This window comes from Hemitrygon akajei, chromosome 8, assembly GCF_048418815.1.
Source record: "Hemitrygon akajei chromosome 8, sHemAka1.3, whole genome shotgun sequence".
Classification (NCBI taxonomy): Eukaryota; Metazoa; Chordata; class Chondrichthyes; order Myliobatiformes; family Dasyatidae; genus Hemitrygon; species Hemitrygon akajei.
In genome coordinates, this window is record NC_133131.1 from 121,777,405 (window position 1) to 121,797,020 (window position 19,616).

Consider the following 19,616-nt stretch of genomic DNA (forward strand, 5'->3'; position numbering starts at 1 on the left):
TGTCATCCAAACATTTAGGTCTGCAAGACAGGACCTCTGCATCCTTAACAAGCAAATATGGGTATCAGAAGGCGATGAGTAGTGACTTCAACTCAACCTTTGAGTCATGATTTCAAATGATTGGCAAATCTTTTTAAAATTATAAGCTTTGTAATAGAGGCATCTGTTCACCGCGAAATATCTAAGGTTTGAGAACAGAAGTCCTGTACCTATAATAAAAGTTTACACATACTCAATAAAATATTAATAATACTCTCCTCACTACGGATTACAATTCATATTAATCATTTGAATTCCCTGAAAACCCCTGCAATGCACATTAAGATCATTAGTCATTTAAAAAAAAGGGAAGGATCAGCAAGTACCACACATCCTTCCTATATGAGCACAAACCTCAAAAGTGTTTGCTCTTATCTAAACCATCTCTTTCTCAAACTTTGATCTGCTCTTCCTGTTCCCACAGCTGTGACCCTTCTCTGGATACTCTCACCCAATTTTGCCTGAATGCTCACTTAAGCACTAATGTCCGTTTTGCCACCAACCACATCTCCTAAAGACATTAGCACATTTTTGTGTGGTGCACTTACAGCTGCCCTGCTGTTTCTAACAGCTATACCACAATAGATTGATCGTAGATTTCTTTTGCCTCTCTATATTCAGCACGACATCAATTTTTTTTCCCATAAAGTAGTAAGGAATAATTCTTCCAAGGAATAACCATACGTCTTTGGAAGTCCAGAAGAGGGAAATCCGTTAAAATAAATACATTAAAAGCATTCAAATAAACTCTATACTTATTTTGAAACCAAATATCATGGTTATTTTAAAATAATGGTGCCCAATTCTCAGGTGCATCTCAGAGTCAGAATCATAATCAGTTTTAATATCACTGACACTTCTTGTGAAATATGCTATAATGCAGCAGCAGTAATTTTTTTTAAACTATAAATTACAATAAGAAGTACAGTGAATTCCGGTTAATTGGGAACATCAGGACCAGCACATCTTGGCTCAATTAAGCAGCTGCCCCAATTAACCAAAGTTTCATAGAAATAGTTAAGGTATAAAAAAGATAAGCTATCTTTTAACTGAATAACAAACTATGTATTTAAATGAATATAGAACAGATTAGAATGCTACTACAGTACAGTTGACCTTCACTAATCCGACTATCTGTAATCCCATTCCTTCGATAATCCGGCACTGATGTCAAATTTTTCCGCACAACTGTAATTTCAAATTTCCCAGGCCACCGTACAAATCTGCTGCACATCGTTTTGGTTGCGCTAGATCTGTTCACGTGTTGGTGCGCTCTTGTAAGCACAGACAGGCGATTCCTGCTTGTTTTCCTGCACTTATTAATATCATTTGCGTGAGGCGCAGCTGCCCGGCACCCACCCATCTCACCTGCCAACCGTGGAGGAGCTGGCGCCTTCTCACCCGCCTGCCGGCAGTCACACACTACCCTCCGGCATCACCCAGCCGGCTCTCCGTTCTCTTCTGCCTACAACCTCAGATCAGACGTGGCGACTCGCTGAACTTAAGCATATTACTAAGCGGAGGAAAAGAAACTAACGAGAATTCCCTCAGTAACTGCGAGTGAAGAGGGAAGAGCCCAGCGCCGAAACCCCGTCTGCCTGGAATGTGGCGTATAGAAGACCTCCTTTCTTCAACTTCTGCTTCTGCTCACCCAGATGTGCTACCACCAACATCAACAGTTTTTGAAGAAACTGTTGTGTCAGTTTCAGCACCAGTTCCTGACGCTTCACTCATTTTTCAAGATGACGATGTTGATGATCCTGACAACCCCACACTTGCAGACATGTAACTTTTCCTGAAGGTATATTAAACATCTCACTTTAGAAGCAGAAGTGATCAACTGTTCTGTACAAGTTAATTCCTGTACATTTACCTGTACCCTTTATTTTATCTGTGCCTGTACAGTATATTACTTTATTAAAATTTCACTTGCTACTCATTTAATATTTCTGTTTCATTATTATCTAACTTGCACTGACTTACATGATATTGGTTAAAGTATGATGAGGCGGTTAGCTATTGCTTAATGTGATCCTTCTGTAATTCGGCATTTTCACTAATCCGGCACTCCTCAGGTCCCAATGGTGCCATGTATGGGGAGTCCTGAGAGGAGCAGCACCTCTGGTGAGGTGATTGTTGTGTACATTCTGGGGCAGCTCACTCATCATTGGTCCCCACCAGCCCTAAAGGTGGTAAAAATCTGGCCTGAGCAGGCAATCTCAGCATTGCAGGACTGCTTTGATGATACGAACTGGAAAATGTTCAGGAAAGCTGCTACCTATGGCAACCATGTTAACATTGAGGGTTTTGTGGATTCTGTGACCAGCTACATAGAGAAGTGTACTGAGGATGTTACCATCATGAAGCACATCTGTGTGAGGATAAATCAGAAGCCATAGCTTACTGCAGAGGTCCACGTGCAGCTGAGGGATCGTGATGTTGCCTTTAGATCAGGGGATGTGACAGCTCTCAGGAAAGCAAGAACTGAGCTTTCCCGCTCCATCAAGACGACGAAACAGAAGCATTCTCAGAGAATACACAATCATTTCTGTGATATCAGAGACATGAGGTGCACGTGGCAGGGAATTCAGAGGATTACAGATTATGTCCACCTTGCTCGTCGGTGACCAGGACGACTCACTCGCCAACAGGCTAAATACATTTTACACCCTGGTTTGATTCACCATACAAAGTGCTGGTGAGGAAGACTTGACTTGACAATAAACAGCAGCCTGATATAAGTATTGCTATTGCCCAGATGATCCATGGCCGAGTGGACAGCCAGTGATATGTCATCCATTGTAGATCTATTACAGTGGTAAGCAAATTGCAGTGGGTCCAAGTCCTTGATAGGCAGTTGATTCTGGCCATAATCTCTCAAAGCACTTCATCACAGTAGATGTGAGTGCAACTGACTGATTGACAGCTCCCCTGCACTCCTGGGGCAATAATATGATTGTCACCCTTTCGAAGCAGATGAGAACCTCCAACTGCAGCAGTGAGACTGAAGATGTCCTTGAGCACTTCGACCAGTAGGTTGGCACAGGTTGATAGAGCCCTACTAGGTACACCATCAGGGCCTGACACCTTGCAATGGTTCACCCTCATGAAAGCTTTCTGATGTCAGCCTCCGAAACAGAGATTACAGGGTCACCAGATGCTGCAGGGATTTGCACAGGTGTAGTTTTATTCCGCTTTCAAAGTGAAGTGAAGCATCACAGCCATTCATGATGTTAGGTTTCACCTTGTGAGAAGTAATGGCCTGTAAACCCTTGTCGTGCACCTGATTCTATCTCTAACTTCAATCGGAATTGTTTGTTTTGCTCTTAAAGCAGCCTTTCGTAGGTCATACCTGGACTTCTTGTGTAGTTCTGGATCACCTGTCTTGAATGCCACAGATCTAGCCCTCAGAACACTACAACTCTCCTGGATCATCCACAGTTTTATATCTGGTATGTTCACACTCATTCATACAGGTCTCGATGAAATCGGTGACAACTGTGGCATATTCATTCAGATTCAAAGATGAATCCCTGAATATTGCCTAGTCCACCAACTAAAAGCAGTCCTACAAGTGCTCCTCCACCTCCCTTAAATATACCTTCTTGATCTTCATCACTGGTGCTGCGGTCTTTAGTCTCTGACTGTACGCCGAGAGAAGTAGTACAGCCAGGTGACTGGACTTTCCAAAGTCGGGTGTGGATGGCACAGCGAGCATTTTTGATGGCGGTTTAACAGTGGTCAAGTATTTTGGCACCTCTTGTTCCATAGATGATATGCTGGTGCTAGTTGTTCAGAGACTTCTTCAAGCTGACCTGGCTGACATCCCCCGCAATGATAGGGAATGTATCAGGGTGCATTGTATCACGGTGCTCAGCTCCTGCAGTGCCTGCCTGAGGTGGGATATACACATCTACCAAGATGACGGTAGAAAACTCCAGCAGCAGATAAAATAGACAAAACGACTGCTAGATGTTCCAGGTCAGGTGAGCAGGACTGAGACAGAAGCGTCACGTCTGTGCAGCATGGAGAGTTAATCCTGAAGCATGCTACCTCCCCTCTACCTTTAAAACAATCAACTGACCTTTCTTTGCAGAGAGTGGTGAAGCCATCACACTGCAGGTGCGTGCTGAAAAAAAATGTCCTAATGCCATCAAAAATAACTTTTGACATGCTGTAATTCATGGTTGCAGAGTCAACGCTCTACGAATCTCCATCCATTATCATTGTGGACACAACACAGATCTGCATAACCAGCCATTGTAATGTAGGATTAATGATGTTATAGTTCATTCATTCAAATTTTAAAGTTCGAAGTAAATGTGAATGATCAAAGTAATAAGACCATAAGATAGAGGAGCAGAAGTAGCCCATTTGGCCCATCGAGTCTGCTCCGCCATTCAATCATGGGCTGATCCAATTCTTCCAGTCATCCCCATTCCCCTGCCTTCTTCCCATACCCTTTGATGCTCTGGCTAACCAAGAACCCATCTATTTCTGCCTTAAATGATGTACATGTCACCAGTTTTTTTTCTGGGAAACTGTCAAGTTCCAGTTGTAGAAGCATTTTAGTCTCAGCTACATAGTCATTTTTCAGAACAGCACAATTTTAGTTGCAGCATCTTCACCACAGCTACGAATTAATGCATCAGCTTATGCTGTTATTTCATATTGGTTGTTATTCTAACATCTTGTATTTCTCTGGGAAATAAATAATCGTGCAACATTCTCTGGACATGGTTCTCTATTTTCAGTGGTGACATCTTAATTAGATTTGTTGAATCCAGACTGCTCAGGTGGCCATAAAAGATCCAATTGAGCACAACAGAATATTTCTCCCAGAGTTCATTTTTCCTACAACCATTGTCACTAAAAACTGATCATCTTGCAATTCATCTCCTTACCTTGCAATTTGCAAACTGCCTGCTGTATTACTACATTGACTGCACTTCAGAGAGACTTCCTTGGATGCCAGATGCTTCAGACATTTCTGAAAAGGTGTCTACAATTAAAATGCTAACTCCGGTTTTTCACTTCACTGGTACTGCTTCATCTATTGGGGATTTCCAACATTCTCCCTTTGATCTCAGGTTCCAGCAACAATTGTGACTTGAATTACACAGATTTCTATATCTCTCCCTCCCTCCCTCCCTCCCTTATTAATCATGTACACAAATGGTTCTATAGAGAGTATCCTGATGGGTTGTAATTCAGACTGGGACAGCAACTACTCTGCCCTGGGCCAATGGAACTTGCGGAGAGTGGTAAGCCCAGACCAGTCCATCACAGGCTTGTAATTTCCTACACTCCAGTTCACCTTAAATGCTGCTTTGCTTCCAGAAGGCTAAGAGTATTGTCAAGGATGCCTGCAAACCTAGCTATTCTCTTTTTTCCCCTTCTATCCCTTATAAGCCCCCAAATCATTTCTCTCAGTTATTCTATTATTGTCACTTTAGCACTTCTTTTACAATATTTCAAACTGCACTGTAACTAAGAAAGTTAGAGTTACCTCTACCACTTTGTAAGCACCACTTTGCAATCTTGTGCTCATATATCCGTTAGACTCGCAAGACTATGGATTTGCATCTTGGAAAGTTTCCAGGGTGCTGGCCTGGGCAGGATTTGTATGGGAGACCAGCAGTTGCCCATGCTGCAGGTCTCCCCTCTCCACGCCACCGACGTTGTCCAAGGGAAGGGCAATACAGCTTGGCACTGGTGTCATCACAGAGCAATGTGTGGTTAAGTGCCTTGCTCAAGGACACAACATGCTGCCTTAGCTGAGGCTCCAACTAGCGACCTTCGGATCACTAGACCAACGCCTTAACCACTTGGCCACACGCCAACACATCTGTTAGTCTTGTGCTCATCACTGTATATATTATTATTATTACCACCAAATATACCTTTTACTCTGTGAGCTTCATGCAAATATGGAATTTCTTTGCACCCTGGGGATATGACAATAAACTACTCTAATATTCCCTTTGTTCTGTCTATCCCACCCACACCCTCACCACAACTTGAATTCAACTGGTTTTCATATTTACCCATACCTACTGCAAAGACTTCGACCCAAAACAATAATGCTGTTCTTCTTTCCACAGATGCTGAATGTTCCCAGTATTTCTTTAAATTTTATTTCAAATTACCAGCATCTGTTAGAATTAGAATTTGATTTTCATTTACTGGAATATTCACATGGTCCCCTACCTTGACAGGATTCAGATACAGGAAAATTTTAACCAAGCTTTTTAAGCATCAAGCCTAATTTTGCTTTCTAGAATGCAGATGATGCTACTCTTCCAGCAATTCCAAGAAAACAGAAAAACTAAATCAAAGTCGATTTTAATTCCAGAGTACAGCTACAGAATATGCACATTATCACCGCCTCATTTCTGCAAGATTTCAAAATGGGGGAGGACGAGAAAAAATTTGACCGAGTATTAACTGGAAATGTGAAAGCAGGAGGAATGTACACAAGGAAACAGACATACAGTATGGTTCCAGAAACAAAGGCTAACTGAGCTAATATAAAAAGAGAGGGTCGGTGCTGGTAGGAGGTATTGCACGGTCATTAACCATTTTAGCATTAGAAATAAAGGGTAAGATCAAGGTTTGAATAATGAATCCCATGACACTGCTGCTCTAGGTGAAGCTGAAAGAACCAAAGTAGTCACAGCAGACTAAATACTACAAAATCTGCTACACTGAGCAACCACATTGGAGTAAAAGTGCAGAATTAGGCTCTTTTGTGAAAATATTAGCACAATTTTAATTAGAACATAAACACAATTATAGATTCAAACACATGTTGAGGGTACCCAGGCGGTCAATACCCTCTTGTGCCAGCAACACAGACGTGAATGAATGTTAAATACTCGTAGCTGTATTATTTTTAGTAAGGACATGGAAAATGAACGAAAGGAGGATTATCTTTTATCGATTAACATCACCATTATACAATTGGACTGAATAGTGCCTCATTGTGGGTGGTGGCACCTTAGAAAATCACCACCCATTCACCCTCCACTCTTCTGTGTACTGTCAGTGTCTACATTTGCAGATTGTAAGGCAGAACTGAGAGATGGACTGCAGTTCAGATGCCAGCATACCTCAGCCTCCCGCTCCATGACGGGATTCACTGCTGAGCTCAGTGGCAGCTCCAAAATGTGCCAAACTGAAAGGCTGATGTATTTGGCCCCTGAGCTTGCAGCAGCCATGGTTGGCATACAAACAACCCTATTCATCTTTCATTCATATTTCATTTGACTTCTCAGCATTTCAACACTGTCAAATGACATAATATTAATTATTAAATTTATATTCTCATTAATTTTAGGAACAATTTTAATACCTTTGGCAACAGAAATATTTCAAACCATGGAGGATGCCTTTAACAGCAGCAAACTACGAGAGGTTGCCAGGACAGTGCTAGAGAACCATTACCCAAGTGCTAGGTATGAGCTAGAGCCCACCCTGCTTCACAAAAGGATGGTGGAATGGAGCATGGTGCACCCTGCAGAGTCACAGCAGTTAAATGCACTGACAAAGGGTCCTCGACCTGAAATGTTAACTCACTCTCTTTCCACAGATGATACCCCAACTACTGAGTACTGTATTTCCACTTTCTGCCTTAAATTGAGTTCACAGGATTAGTGAGATGGCATGAATAAGAGAAAACGGTGGTGACAGTACTGTTGAAACTAAGGATATGATAACATAAAACTACAATGAGAAGTTGTGCAGAAGCTCCTATACAGCAAGGATAAAGCAGTCGAACATTAATTCTGAGATGAAGCTTGAAAGTGTTATTTTAAAGTTCAAAGTTCTGAGTACATTTATTATCGAAGTATGTATGCTATGTACAACCTTGAGATTCATCTCCTTAGAGACAGCCACAAAACAAAGAAACCCAATAGAACCCATTAAAAAAGATGTCATACAGCCAAAGTACAGAAAGAAAAACAAATTGTGCAAACAATAAAAGTAAGCAAATAATATTCAGAGCTGAAGTTCACAAAAGTGAGTCCACAGCCATGAATTCAATCACAGCCGACCTAGAAGCCTGTTAATTGCAGGCCACAGCCTCAGTTCAGCACAGAGGTAAACCTTGTGAGCAGTGAGCTGAACACCGGCCCGTCCCTCGCCTCTGGCCCCAATACCACAACCTTTTCAATCTGGCCCAGTGCTTAAATCAGCCAAACTTTGAGTAATTCCTCACTCTCAAGACCTGAGCCCTGCTGCTTCGATATGCTCTTGCACCCGGGATTCACCATCTAAATTTGTCCCACACCCAACCTTTGCAATCTGGCCTGGCACTTACAGCAGTTAAGAATCGGTTTGTTCCTTGCTCTCGGGCCCAAGCCCAGTCAGCTTGGCTTGCCTCAGATCTGCCACTTCAAATCGCCTCCAAATCCATTCCAGCAACGGCCAAACACCGGCTCGTTCCCGTTCTTCGGCCAGGCCCACCACCTCAATTCAGCCCATATGCATCACACCAAACCGTTCTGCACCTTCAAGACTTCAGCCCACACTGCAAAGATGCCAGGTACTTTATAGCATACTTCAATATTTGTAGATGGATTGAGAAAAGCAGAGAACTCATCAGTAATTTTCTTTATATACACCGGCTGTAGTTTTTTTTAAACCACGTGAACAGGGCTAATCAACTGGACTTTATTAACAATCTAACATACGTTACTAGGGAGGGAATATGCTACTGAATTCACCAGTACAATGTCGGTACGGCTGACAGCAGCAGAATGAAATAGAAACTGAAAAAGTTTTAACTGGTTTGCCTTGGATAGATCATGTCAGAAACAAGAGTTTAGCTTATTACTAGTAAAGAATATGCCATAAATAGGCAAATAAAGCAAATAAACCAGCCACATGGATAAGAAACTAAAACTGAACAGCAAAAGTTTAAAAGATAATAAAAAGCTACAAAAGATATTAGGAAACTAGTTGGACATCAAAATCACAAGGTTTTTACTGCATTAGAAAGGGCTGGTCGAATTTAACATAGCCTTTCAAAAACTGAAGAAATTATGTAAATAGAAATAATTACACAAATCTGACGGTACTGTTGACACAAAAGATAACACTACCACAATCTGGGGAAGTTGCTGGATAATGAATTCACATTCAGTAAAGATATCAAAAAGAATTCTAAAAGAAAAGCCACAAATATTGGAAAATCTTGAGCAAATAATAACTCCCATTGAGTTTTGAAGGTTGAGATGAAGCTCTGGCTATGAGCTACCTCAAATCTAGAATTTTGACTTTTAAAATGGTCAAAGAAAAACCAAGAAATTAGGCCACAAACAAGAGAAAATCTGCAGATGCTGGAAATCTGAGCAACACACAAAATGCTGGAGGATCACAGCAGGCCAGTCAGCAACTACGGGAAAAAAGAATGGTCAATGGTTCAGACCAAAACCCTTTGGTTGAAGTTTCAGGCCGAAACGTTGACTGTACTTTCTTTCCCATACATGCTGTCTGGCCTGCTGAGTTCCTCCAGCAGCTTGTGTGTGTTGCCAAGGAATTAGAAGCCATTTGGATAAGTGTAGGAGTTTGCTGATAAGACACAATACGCAGCTCCAAGGGCAGGCAACTCCTCAGATAATGCAACAGTCCTTCGCAACATAACCTTCAGGTGTAGCACAAATGTTACTTGTGAAGCATGTGCTAAACAATGACAATTTCCAACAAGAAACCATCTAACTGTTTCATCCTTCTTAGCAGATCAAAATCCTGCAGCTCTCTTCTTTATTTTGTGCATTTGTTAATAGCAGCACACAAACAGTAGAGGTTCAAAGTGGGAACGTGGCTGAGGTGCAGAAGCACACACTCAATGATTCCGCAACAGTTTGATATTTATTTATATAAATAATTAAAACTAGAGAAATTGAAACTAATTGATCTTGGTTTTTAAGTAGAAGTAATAGGAAGAAGACGATGAATTTCACAGTAAAGACTTCCAGAGTCTTTAGTAGGCAGCTTTGCAACAATAGATTATTACATGAATTGCATCTCCCAAGTACCTGCACAGTGGTTTTAATTATTCCTTATATTATGGTTAGGGCAATACAGAAACTGTGCTGTCAGAGTTTGCCTATGATACAAAAACTTGTAGGATATTAATTTTTGTTTTGTTTGTTTACAGATCTTTAAAATTCTCTGCACTAGAGTTGTGTATGCTGGGCCATTAGGTATACCTAATGAATTGCCTGGTATGAATGAGGTAACCAGGTATACCAGGTGAATTGAATGTTATGGAGCGGAACGGAGGCTAAAGATCATGGTCTTACAAAATGGTAATGCAAAGTCCAAAGGGTCATATGGCTTTCTCCAGCTATTATGCTTTGTCACAAACATATCAAAAATTGCAAACTTGCAGATGATACTAAGATAGGTGGCGTTGTGGATAATGAAGTAGGTTTTCAAAGCTTGCAGAGAGATTTAGGCCAGTTAGAAGAGTGGGCTGAACGATGACAGATGGAGCTTAATGCTGATAAGTGTGAGGTGCTACATTTTGGTAGGAATAATCCAAATAGGATATACATGGTAAATGGTAGAGCATTGAGGAATGCAGTAGAACAGAGTTATCTAGGAATAATGGTGCATAGTTCCCTGAAGGTGAAATCTCATGTGGATAGGGTGGTGAAGAAAGCTTTTGGTATGCTGGCCTTTAAAAATCACAACATTGAGTATAGGTGTTAGGATGTAATGTTAAAATTGTACAAGGCATTGGTGAGGCCAAATTTGCAGTATTGTGTACAGTTCTGGTCACCGAATTATAGGAAAGATATCAACAAAATAGAGAGAGTACAGAGAAAATTTACTAGAATGTTACCTGGGTTTCAGCAAGTTACAGGGAAAGGCTCAACAAGTTAGGTCTTTATTCTTTGGAGCATAGAAGGTTGAGGGGGGACTTGATTGAGCTATTTAAAATAATGAGGGGGATAGATCGAGTTGATGTGGATAGGCTTTTTCCATTGAGAGTAGGGGAGATTCAAACAAGAGGACATGATTTGAGAGTTAGGGGGCAAAAGTTTAAGGGTAACACGAGGGGTAATTTCTTTACTCAGAGAGTGGTAGCTGTGTGGAATGAGCTTCCAGTAGAAGTGGTAGAGGCAGGTTCAGTATTGTCATTTAAAGTAAAATTGGATAGGTATATGGACAAGAAAGGAATGGAGGATTATGGGCTGAGTACGGGCCAGTGGGTGTAAACGTCGGCACGGACTAGAAGGACCGAGATGGTCTGTTTCTGTACTGTAATTGTTATATGGTTATATGGAAACAAAAAAGATAACATTTTCAGCTGGGTGGCACAAAGTTAAAACAACTAAGTTTCATTTGCATATCGCACTTGCCCATAATCTGCGATGAAAACTAATGTCATACAAATGGGTAGCATCTTTTCCTATCACAAACAAGAGAAAATCTGCAGATACGAGGAAATCTGCAGATGCTGGAAATTCAAGCAACACACACAAAATGCTGGTGGAACGCAGCAGGCCAGGCAGCATCTATAGGGAGAAGCGCTGTTGACGTTTCGGGCTGAGACCCTTCGTCAGGACTGGAGAAAAAAAGATGAGGAGTAGATTTAAAAGGTGGAGGGACGGGAGAGAGGAACACAAGGTGATAGGTGAAACTAGGAAGGGGAGCGATTAAGTAAAGAGCTGGGAAGTTGGTGAAAGAGATACAGGGCTGGAGGAGGGAGAGTCTGATAGGGCAGTGCAGAAGGCCATGGAAGAAAGAAGGGGGGGGAGGAGTATCAGAAAAAGGCAATGGGCAGGCAAGGAGATATGGTGAGAGAGGGAAAAGGGGATGGGGAATGGTGAAGTTGGGGGGGAGTGGGGGGAGGCATTAATAGACATTCAAGAAATGGAAACTCCCAGATGGAATAAAGTGTTGATATGTCAGTCGATGGCCTCCTCTACTGTCACGATGAAGCCACACTCAAGTTGGACAAACAATACCTTATATTCTGTCTGGGTAGCCTCCAACCTGATGGTATGAACATCGCTTTCTCAAACTTCCAGTAATGCCCCCTCCGCATCTCCGTCACCTTTCTGTATCCCCTTTTTCCTCTCTCACCTTATTTCCTTACCCACTCATCGCCTCCCTCTGGTGCTCCTCCCCCCTTTTCTTTCATCGATATCCTTGTGTCCTCTCCTATCAGATTCGCCCTTCTCCAGCCCTGTATCACTTTCACCAATCAACTTCCCAGTTCTTTACTTCATCCGTCCCTCTCCTGGATTCACCTAGTATTTCTCTCTCCCCTCCCCCACCTTTTAAATCTACTCCTCATCTTTTTTCTCCGTTCCTGCCAAAGGGTCTCGGCCCAAAACTTCAACTGTACTTTTTTTCCACAGATGCTGCCTGGCCTGCTGAGTTCCTCCGGCATTTAGTGTGTGTTGCAGTATCTTTTCCAAATTAATTTGTGTTTTGTCAAATGACCTCCTCATCATATTCCACAGGTATCAAGAGCAAAAGTGGACATCATTCAAAATGTTAACTTATGAATTGCATTCAGGTAGCAGTCAGCGTCATAGATCAACACCCACAAATTTACCCAACAAACTTAAACATTCTTAATACACAAGTTGTCATAGTTATCTAAACATTCAGGTGATATTTCAGTTTCAATAAATTTGAAAAGGCTTCTGTAGTAGACTTTGCTAATTTTTAAACTACCACTTATTCAACTGTTCACTTGAAATCTGGCATCAGAAATTTTACTTAATAATTCCCAGTTTAACTCTAATTCCCTTAATAGCTGAACAATTTGAAACATTGATATCAGTAGGAGCTCGATATTACGGAAAAAGAAACCCTAAAACTAATCACAGAGCAGTCAGCACATTAGCCCTTTAAGAAGTTTGTACGTTCTCCCTGTGGCCGTGTGGGTTTCCTCCCGCGCTCCAGTTTCCTCCCATAGTCCAAAGACGTACCAGTCAGTAGGTTAATTGGTCACACATAACTGGTCCAGAAGGGCCTGTTACTGTGCCCTACCTCTAAATAAATAAATAAACAAACATGCTGTGGTACATCAAACTACCACAAAGATTTTGATTTACATACAAGGCTAACTGCACAGATTTCCTACAATTGTGTTTAGAATTATCTAAAATACTCAGTGAAAAATACGCGGTGTTGAAGCTCTGCACATTATAGAACATATCTTCCACTCAGGCACTCAGGGCCACAAAGAATCTGCCGGCAGATATGCTAATACCTGGGCAATTTGAGAGCAGAGGCTGCAGTGCATCCTGCCATCTGTTGGCAGAGCACCTACGGAAGGACTTCTGCACACCTAGGCTTGGAATTTTGCCTGCTGAACGCACACCAAGATAACTAGTCTAAGAACAAGTCCAACAAAGTCAGAGGGAAAATGTGTGTGTGTGTGTGTGTGTGTGTGTGTGTGTGTGTGTGTGTGTGTGTGTGTGTGTGTGTGTGTGTGTGTGTGTGTGTGTGTGTGTGTGTGTGTGTGTGCGCGCGCGCGCGCGTGCGTATACTTTATTTTTTAAACCATTTAAATCCATTTAACATTTTTAATTTTGGACAGGCAATTATGATTAATTGATAGAGTGCAGATTCAATTTAAACAGCAGGTTTGACAGCTGGCATGGCTGGGATGGGGCTTCACTCAGTAGGTATCAAGGCCATTCTTGTCAGTGCAGTAGGCTACCTGTGGCCCTGCATCTCGCCAATCCCCTTGGGAAGGTAGATTTCTAGATTGCACTGGAAGAACTAGGATGAACCAGAGCCCAGTCAACCACAGAATTCCATGCCACATCAAGTTCCTAACACATTTTCCAACAATGTAACACCTCTATTTAGTTGGATAGTTTACCATCACATCAAGGCAAGTTGAAAACAGGTGATTTTTTTCAAACTTGAAAGTAACGGATTAGTAGGTCCAGATTCTCACCAGGTTTTACAACTACAGTATTAAGGTGGGTGGTCCAGTTATGCTTTGGTCAATTTTGGACATCAGTGACATCAGAGTCATGCAGTGCAGAACAGGACCTTCAACCATCCATTAGTAATCCTACAGAAATCCCACCTTTTTATTCTCCCAACATTCCCACCAACTTCCCATCTCAGACTCTACCACTCACTTAAACACAAAGTACTGTATACGGTGCCCAATTAACCCATTAAAACAAAAGTCTTTGGAATGCAGGAGGAACCCTATGTGGTTACAGATAGAATGTGGGAACTCCAGACCAACCAGGTCTTCAGTGCTGTGAGCTGCCAACCCCAGCACTGGGCCACCAATTGATCAGGGAGAGGGGGAGAGGAAGGGGTAAAGTGGGCAAGCAATAACAATAGAATTGCACTGAATACCAAAGTTCAGAAGTCACTTTGCAGCTCTATATTAAAAAAAAATTCAGTTAGGCCACATTTGGAACATTGTGTGCAGTTTTGATCACTGATTGGAGGTTTTGGAGAGGTTCAGCGACATGTTACCAGAATTAGCTATTAAAAAAGGTTGGACAAACTTTGACTGTTCGGTGCATCGGATCCGAGCTGGAGGGGTGAACTTGTGAAAATGTATAAAATTATGAGACATAGACAGAGTCTTTTTCCCCCAGGGTCATACACCAGAAGGCAGTGGTTTAAAATGAGAAGGAGGAAGACTCCGGCAGAGTTGAGCAACAGAGTGGTAAGTTAGAAACAGACACAATAGTCAAAGTAAAGAGGTATTCAGGCAGATGGGCTCAGTTAGACTGGAATCATGGTCAGTGCAGGCTTGCTAGGACAAACGGCATTTGTTCTACATTTTAATGAAAAGTTGTTAGCCATTTTTGCATTAGATTTTGTTATTGGCTGGCACTTGGCTGGCAATTGGCTGTGCACAATTCTTAGCATTATGCCTTTAGGTACACACAGTTCTAAAAAGAACACTCACTTTCATACAATATATAATGCCTTTAGCATTTATCATTTCACATTGGAATGCTGTGCAGGTCTTGCTCCATGAGAGTTAATTATAAAACCATAAGACATAGGAAAAGAACTTGGTATTCCGCCCATCAAGTAATTCTGTCATTTGATCATGGCTGATTTATTATTCTCCTTCTCCCTGTAACCTTTCACACCCTTACTTATCAAGAACTTATCAACTTCCTTCCACTTTGAATATACTCAATGACTTGGTATCCAGAGCTGTCCCCTGGGTCACCTCCTCTCTCCCTTTCTCCTGTGGTCCACTCTCCTTTCCTATCAGATTCCTTCTTCTCCAGCCCTTGACCTTTCCTACCCACCCAGCTTCACCTACCACCTTCCTGCAAGCCTCCTTCTTCTCCCTTCCCTCTCAGTCCTGAAGAAAGGTCTCGATCCAAAACGGCAATTGTATATTAATTTCCATAGATGCTGCCTGACCTGCTGAGTTCCTCCAGCATTTTGTATATATTGCCCTGATTTCCAGCACCTGCAGAATTTCTCGTGTTTATGATTTCTTCTTCATATATGAACCCTTCATTCAGTCATCATTCTGGTAAACCTCCTTGGACCCTTGCAAATGCCAGCACATCCTTTCTTAGCTATGGGGCCCAAAACTGCTCACAATACTCCAAGTGTGGCATGGCCAATGCCTTCTAAAGACTCAGCATTAGGTCCTTGCTTTTGCATATCTAATTCCCTGAAATGAACACTAACATTGCATTTGCCTTCTTTACCACTGAGTCAACCAGCAATTTAACCTATAGGAAATCCTACACTAAGCACTCCCAAATCCCTTTGCACCTCTGACTTGTGAACTCATTTAGAAAACATGCCTGTATTCCTTCTACCAAAGAGCATGACCATATACTTCCCAATACCTCTATTCCATCTGCCACTTCATTGCCCATTCTCTTAATCTGTCCAAGTCCCTCTGCTTCCTCAACACTACCTTTCACTCCACCTGTCTCTGTGTCATCTGCAAACTCGGGCACAAGCCATCAATTCTGTCATCCAGGTCATTAACATATAACATCAAAAGTCGCGGGCCCAACACCAACCCCTGTGGAACACTGCTAGTCACCGACAGCCAATCAGAAATGGCCTCCCTTATTCCCACTCTTTGCCTTCTGTGGTCAGCTAATCTCTGTCCATGTTGTCATCTTTCCCGTAATACCATGGGCCCTTACTTTGGGTCAGTAACTTAAAAAATGCAACTCGGTCGGGCAGTGGCCACGTACAATATTGGCGTATTTTACATTTTTGATCGCCTTAATGTACTGTGAAGTTAACTATTTAGGAGCAACCTGTAACCACTACACATTGCATCAAAACTGAGAGATATAATTTTAATTGGATAAAAATGATGCAATGTTTCTTCAACTTGCTGAGCAATCATCCAGAAGTCAGCCATAACACTGGGCAGCAGCTGCTGCCTCTGTTTAATTCTGCTTCAACAGTAGCAACACTCTCCAGTGACCGCTTCTGTCATTTCAAATCTTGGCAGCAAATTGTAGTTAATTCAGATGGCAATTATGAGTTGCAGACCAAACTTCATGCTGATTACTAATGTATATGCAGTGTATTCATCTCATCGATACAGAAAAGTGAACCTTATTTATTTGGCCACTTTAACCCAGTGTGGATTTTGCTGACCTTTTTTTTGCAATGCAGTCTCAAACAGTATATCAACAAGAGATTCTTGAGAATAAACAGTCCAAAAACAAAGTATATTCTTGCAAAACAGATGCTATGACATTTTTTTAAAAATTTTAACCATTAATATAGGATATCACTATCATCTCCAGCACTGTCATATAACAAAACATGCATTTTTTTTTTACCTCAAATAGGGTATCAATAACCACTTCAGAGGCAGAGGCATGAGCTGCATCAACATCACAGCATTCCCAGGTGTTGCACTACGCTGGGAATGCTGATTCAAGCTGTTCCATTACAGTCATGTTTCACATTGTAAACAGCCATCTGCCTTACCTTTTCGTCCTGGATACTTTGCAGGGTTCTTTCACAAACACTCCAACATCTAGGAATTCTGCTGGATCCTTAACAGACCAATCATGTTCAATAAATGAACTCGAAATATCTCCTGGACCATTTCAGCTTGCTAGTGCAGGTTGTACTACCTTGGAAAGGGGCGGGGGGGTGGAATAAAAGAGGGAACTAAACATCCCCGTTAAAGTCAATGCGGCCACGGTGCACCTTCATCTACAATGCGGTAGCGCAGTCGATACAAAATGTATTGCAGAAGAAATACACGACTTTAAAAACAATATAATCCTTTGAAACTCTGTTATGAAGAAAACCAACCCGGCGCGGGGATGAACTGGTCTGTGTAGTGCAGGGAAGCAGAGTCTAGCTCTGCAGCATGACTGCAGCCAGAAGTAACCATGCGGATTTTGTCCTGACAGTCACTGTACCGCGTTCATTCATTTACAGAATTCAATTAGAACTCAATTTGCAGCGCAGCGTCAAACAGTTTACAGTAATCGTGTAAGAATGTGGGAAATAACTGCCGCAGAATAAAGCAGAACACGCCCCTCGCAGTGAAATGGACATCCGCTTTCCGGAAAGCTACAAGCAAAGCTGACACGTGAATAGCATGGGGTCAGAAACACTGCTTACATTCTCAAAAGAAAAGCGTTTCAAACACTGGCTTCGGCTTCAGCCGCGGCGAGCGCTTAATGGTCGGGATATATTGTTAGTCTACAGCTGCACGAGGATGGTTTGTTTATCTGAGCCCACAATATGTTCGCTGAAGCACGGAGAAATTCAACTTGAACATTTCGCTTACAGAAAGGAACGTATTGAAAGTTAGAGCTTAGGAACTAGTGAGGTGGAAGCTCGTATCAGAAGCAACACCATTAGTCATCCCTGAAAACACTTCTGTAAAAATCACTCATACTTGAATCGTTTCCTTCAAAACGTTGCCAAAAGCTCTAATGAAGCATTTTTGCTTCTGCCATCCCCCAGTCCAGCTAAAATCTGCTGAACAACAGTGCAAGTTTCTCCTCACTAAAAGAGCCCCATTTAAAAACTCATCTTTTGCGAGGCTGCCTAAATATTACAAGGCAAAATTTACCATCACTGAAGCTTGTATAATGTTGCTTTAAGGAATGTTTATTTTTCCTTTAGCTGATGAAAACCACATTTCAACAATTCACAGTAAACATCTCAGCTAATGAGCATTCGGTACATAGCTGACATTCCAGTGGTTTGTTGTAATGTGGAGTGTGTGTGAATGACGCGATAGAAGGCACTAATCTACACAGCAATCATGTTTAAATTTGTGAACCAATTTCTGTCCCATTCACACGTACACAAATCAATCAAATGACTGATCCCCTCTTTGGTGGAGTTCAGTTTTACTCTTGTAGGGACCAAATGAAACTTTAGCTTAGACACAAGTTGATTAATACATTTTAAATCCTTTTAAAAACTGCAATGCCAGTTTAAATGAAATTGCACCATGCGTGAAATGTTAGCCTCTCACAATGCTAATTAGAACAAACATTTGCCATGGGATGAAATGAAATACAGAGAACTTAATCTCCCAAGTAGACCTGAAATTAAACCAGGAGAGTGGACCAGTTTCCTGGGATAGTTAGCAGCTGTAAGATTAATGACCTCCCCTCCATTACAGGTCTAACTGCAGAATTTCCAGCTGGATGCTAAAGTGACCCACATTCAGCTGGCCAGCGTTCAACACACTCCCTCAATTAATTAAAAATACAACTTTCTGAGTTTTCAATGCAAATATTCTTCTCCAATAAAACTTGCTTTGCTGTAAAAAAAAGGCTTTGCTGTAGAGTGTTTTAAAAAGTAGTGCAGCAAGATCTATACACAAGAGATTCTGCAGTTGCTGGAAATCTGGAGCAAACACAAACTGCTGGAGGAACTCAGCAGATCGGGCAACATCTTTGAAAGGAAACATTTTGGGCTGAGGCCCGCATCAGGACTGTAAAGGATGGGGGGGATTTCGGCTTTTCTCCCCTTCCATTCCGGTCCTGATGAAGGGTCTCAGCCTGAAACTTCACATTTATTCCTCTTCAGAGATGCTGCCTGACCTGCTGAATTTCTCCTGTAGTTCCTGCAAATGTTGCTCCAGTGCAGCAAGAGTTTTGAGAAATGGAAAAAGATCAATAAGATCATTAACTCAATTCCACTGTATCCACCAACTGCAAATTTGTTGAACTGGTTTGTAAACATGCACTAAATTTATCCAGCGGCTTGTTCAACATCCTTTTACTTGCAAATGGAAGTTTTCCCATTTAACTTCCGTCCTTAATCCCAAATATTTTATTTTCTAGTTCAACTGAAAAAGCCCTGATGGAATTTAGCAGGCCAAGTAGAATCTATGGAAGGAAATGGACAGCTGATATTCCAGGCCAATTTCAGATCAACTTTATCTGTCAGATGAATATTGGAACATTGAAGGATAGTGAAATACATTTCGTGTGTCAAATACCAGCACAGTTTGAGGATTGTGCAAGTGTCATCATGCTTATGGCCCCAACAAAGTATGCTCACAATTCACTGACCCTAAACCTAACCATCTGTCTTTTGAATGTGGGAAGAAAGTGAAGCACCTGGAGGAAACCCAC

General features: G+C 41.7%; 1 protein-coding gene across 5 annotated transcripts in view; it reads right to left on the reverse strand.

Annotated features, from left to right (window-relative positions):
- The window catches only part of cdk14 (cyclin dependent kinase 14), a 590,315-nt gene that overhangs the window by 465,400 nt on the left and 105,299 nt on the right, over positions 1–19,616 (reverse strand). Inside the window, exon 1 of one of the 5 annotated variants that reach the window (XM_073054503.1) lies at positions 16,990–17,513. The exons of 3 other annotated variants lie outside the window; for them this stretch is intronic. The gene's annotated coding sequence lies outside the window, so the exon portion shown is untranslated. Of the gene's footprint in view, positions 1–16,838; positions 16,937–16,989; positions 17,514–19,616 lie in introns of those variants that run through there. One more of the 5 variants, XM_073054504.1, reaches the window with a different exon arrangement.